Genomic DNA, 4,696 nt, shown 5'->3' on the forward strand with positions numbered 1-4,696 from the left:
CAACTCAATCTTCCCCTCATCAAACCCACCTCTAGCCCTCAATCTCTCATCAAGGGCATTAAGTAGTTGTCCTTGTACCATAAATTGCCATGCCCATTCTTCCAAAGGAGCCATACATATACTTATCGATGATGAAAAATCTGAACTTAATCATGGGTAATAATCAAGAATGCCTTGAATTTGACTCCATAGCTTATGTTGAAAAAGCTTTAAGATGCTAGACCACTCCAATCACCTAGGAACCTAGTGTTCACGAAACTAAAAAATATAAGTCTAAGTCAAGTTAGATCCATACTTGGTTTGCCTAGGGCTAATCACTGAACACACCAATGCATGAGTATTACTCAAGTAGCAATAGATAAAAAGTAAACTTAGATGATCACATAAAAGGTAGAATTATTAAGGAAATTCTAGCAAGAATGACTAAGTTCATTATCAATAATTATAGCACAATAGGAACAACACAATCAACACTCCCAAAATAAAATACACTATCTTATATCTTCGTGCAAACAGCCCGCTTGCTCCAAATCAACAACCTACCACAGTAGAATATTTGAATTTACTAAGAGGAGATAAAATAAATTCACACATAGTTGAACAATAATATCACAATATTCACAAGACAATCAACACTCCCAATAATGAAGAGTAAACCACCTTATATCACCGTGCAAGCCACCCACTTGCTCCAAATCAACAACTCACCACAACAAAAAATTTGACATATAATTATATACTAATAAGGTATTTTGAAGTAGATTTTACTCTCCCTTGAGCAATTCATTGGTTTGCTCCCAGAAAGAGGAACTCAAACTTACAATGAGCTGCTAATCTTACAAAATCTAAGTCTAAATTATAGACTACTAAGATCACTTAAAAGACGTAAATTAGGTGACTTCACGTCCAAAATCATGTAAAAAGAGAAGAAACTACTAAATTAAGTACATTGAGAGAACAAACTATAAACTAAAATAGGGAGAGGTGTACAAAGATATACAAACCAGAAGATAAGCTCCAATATTTTGCTAGTTTTCATTTGTTCCACAGTAAACATGAGCTATTTAATAATTTAATCATACGTAGTCAGAGAATGAGAGGTTAACTTACTAGTTGCTACCTTGCTTTGCTCCACAGGGGATGCTAAAGATATTGCAGTAGCCACCAAATGTTTAATCTAGCAATTTAACAAATCCAACAATCAGAATTGAGTTGTTTTTTATTTTAATAAAAAATACAATGACAAAGTAAAATAAAATTATCAACTAAATTGAGTGGAAAGATTAATGCATAGAAGCATTGTTAAAGGCACTTGCTTGATTAATGTTTGAAATATTGATAAATTAGACGTGCCATAACAGACTTGTAGTTCTAGTTCTAGTTGTAGCTCTCTCTCTCTTTCTCTCTTGGGATATATATTGATAGATGATGTATCTAAAATCTTGCACTCTCTTACACTATGCAAGTATTTTTAGTATAAAAAAAAATTAAAAAAAAAAAAAGATTGCAAGAAGTCAAGAGCAAAACTCACTCATCAATTCAAAAGGAATAAAAATGGTAGAAATTATTTAATTGTCAAATTGTAAAGGCATGTTACATATTAAATAATAGTATTTATACATTATTGTCATTCAGGTCAATTTAGATTGTTATTGGGAACTAGCTGTTTGCAAATGTTAGCTATATTTTTAGCACTAGTATACTTGGTCAATGCTACATTAAGCACTCAAAAAATAAAATTCAATGAGTTGGGTCCACTTCAGACGAAATGGTTGGCTAAGAAACCAGACATGAATTGACATAGATGAATGAAAGCCTTCAGTTTGACAGAAATGCCCTGCAAAGTACCATGTTGGCAAAAAAGGGGGGTGGGGGAATATATATATATATATATAACGTAGCCAAGTCTAGATACTCAATAAGGATGGTGAGACAAGGACATTTGACCCATAACCTAAAAATCTACTAATAAAAGAAATGGCCACATTTTAGGCCATGAAATGAAAGGACCAAAATCAAAAAACCGTTCAGTTATTAGTACTGAATGCATTAGCCTTTTCACATCTCAATTACATCAAGATGTAACTAAAAATCATTGAAAGAACTCTTATAAGAAGACCATACCACAATCGAATGCAATAACAGGCTTCAATTTTACCTCTTCTTCCTGAAAAACAATCAACAAATAAAGACTAAATAATTGGTAAAATTAAATGACTAAAACAAGATTGTAGTTAAGGGTTAAAAAAAACTTCACACTAAACTTGCAAAAGAAATACAACAGTAGCAATAATACAAATGAACTTAGTAATATCATAAATAAGGGTGAAAAGTACCAACTCATCACTCATACCTTCACCCTCAGTTTCTTGGCTAGCTTAGATACATGACATTGAGAAAGCTCCCTACTTTGTTGATCCTAAACACAAGTAAAACTATAGAGGTAAAGAAACAAAATTTGTAGGCATAACTAAAGTGGACATCACTTAGAAATTTTTCATGTGATTAAGAAATTCTCACAATTAAATCATGGTATAAAAGTGTCAAAGACCGTTGCATGAATAGATAAGCTCTTAAAGCAAGCACTAAAAAAAAAAAATAGTTTGTTTCTCAAATGTGTTTAATGTAAGACCCAATGAAGGCATCCCTCATATTTAGCATTGCAAAAAAAAGAAAATTAAACTTGTATATGATAATTAAAAAAAAATTAATAAAGCATATATATATACACACAAACCTAGTAAATTTCGATCCCCTACCAGTAGTTTTCCCATAATGAAAATAGTATGAACCGACAGCCCTAGTCCAACCTCAGCTTCCTCCACATACTTCTAGAACTTCCATTCTCCACCATCAATTACCTCAAACCCCACTTGTTCCAATACCTATAAATATCCCAAATTCACTACTGTAAAATTCAAAGTAACTCACATTTTCTCTGCATTGTTAAAAAATCAAATACAACTAAATTTTACACACTTAAGGTTTAACTTCTCACTAAATACTAACCCAAATTCATTATTAGGAAAAAAAAATGCAAATGCCTTTAAATGGCTTTATTAGAATCGTAAACTCAAAATAAAAAAATTACATGGTTACAATCTGATTCGCATATGGTGAAAATATAGCATTTCGAACATAGTTTCCAAATAAAATTAAAAAAACAAAATAGAAAAGGAAAAATGGTATACCTTTGTGAGAGCAGAATGGAGATCGTAGTTGGTCAAATTGATTCCATTTCTATTAAAAATCAAAATTCCTTCTCACTTAATAAGATTGTCAAGCTCTTCTTAAGCATCAAGCTAATAGCCTTAAGTGACAAGCATCTATAGCTAAGCCAAACATATGATTATAGTCAAACCCAAAAAGACAATTCAATTTTCATTCCCAAGAAATTTGAAAGCAAGCACCGGAAGGTTTGTTGCACCATAACTTATACCCATTCTTTTGCAGTTTTAAGAAAAATTCCATTGGAAGTGTAATAATTCTATGAAGATAAAAAAGGGAGCAGGAGCTAGGATGCAAGAGAGAAGAAGAAAGCTCTAGTTAATAATTCTATGTACACCCTTGCTAAATCTTGTGTCCAAAGTTCTAGTTACTTAAATTTTAAGATTTTGTTTAAATATATTATTTCAATTTTGACGAAATTATTGCTCAAAAGTCTTGCCTCCATGTAACAGACCAAAAAGATTTGCAAGCAGTTCCCACTCCCTAGATACAACTAACTCAGCTATCTAACTATATATTTAGGAAATAAGAAAGTTTTGCAAGCAGTCCCCACTCTTTTTATTGCTTTGATTAATGAAATCAATAGTAAATAGCCCGGTAACATTAATATGATTGTTAATCTTGGTAATATATAATCAATACAAATATCAATTCTCATATTAAGGATTTAAAAATGTGCTTTGACTAATCAAATCAACAAGAAATGGCCTAGTAAAGTTAGTAAGATTTGTTAATCTTGGCAATATATAATCAATATAAATATCAATTCCTATTAATGATTTAAAAACATTTAACAATGAATCGTTTAATAAGGAAATATATACAGGCAATTGATAGTTTTAGAATCTCACTAACATTTGAAAAAGTTTTCTAATTACTAAAAAACCAGAAATTTAACATCAAATATATATACAAATATTGCTACAAAATAGAAATGAGAGCTAAAGAGACTTACCTTGCTTTGGGTAAACTTTAATCAAAACCAAATCCAAAACTGAAACCCACACAATCAACCAATAGTTACACAAAAATATACACATAACCCAAACCAAACTTCAACCAAAATCAAAACCCACACAATCAACCAATAGTTACACAAAAAAATACACATAACCCAAACCAAACTTCAACCAAAATCAAAACTAAAAAACCAGAAATTTAACAACAAATATATATACAAATATTGCTACAAAATAGAAATGAGAGCTAGAGAGACTTACCTTGCTTTGGGTAAACTTTAACCAAAACCAAATCCAAAACTAAAACCCACACAATCAACCAATAGTTACACAAAAATATACACATAACCCAAACCAAACTTCAACCAAAATCAAAACTAAAAAACTAGAAATTTAACAACAAATATATATACAAATATTGCTACGAAATATTAATGAGAGCTAGAGAGACTTTCATTGCTTTGGTAAGCTTTACCAAAACACAATATCAATAACTAAACCACACAATC

At 30.9% G+C, this 4,696-nt stretch overlaps 1 long non-coding RNA gene across 1 annotated transcript; it reads right to left on the minus strand.

The window, feature by feature from the left end:
- Positions 1 to 77: 77 nt before the first annotated feature.
- On the minus strand, positions 78 to 2,426 carry LOC115968014. The gene is made up of 4 exons (XR_004086639.1): positions 2,354 to 2,426; positions 2,125 to 2,167; positions 1,111 to 1,177; positions 78 to 243 (listed from the first exon to the last, which is right to left on the minus strand). It is a non-coding gene; the product is annotated as an uncharacterized LOC115968014 (long non-coding RNA).
- Between the last annotated feature and the right edge of the window lie 2,270 nt (positions 2,427 to 4,696).

This window comes from Quercus lobata, chromosome 11 (genome assembly GCF_001633185.2).
Source record: "Quercus lobata isolate SW786 chromosome 11, ValleyOak3.0 Primary Assembly, whole genome shotgun sequence".
Taxonomy (NCBI): Eukaryota; Viridiplantae; Streptophyta; class Magnoliopsida; order Fagales; family Fagaceae; genus Quercus; species Quercus lobata.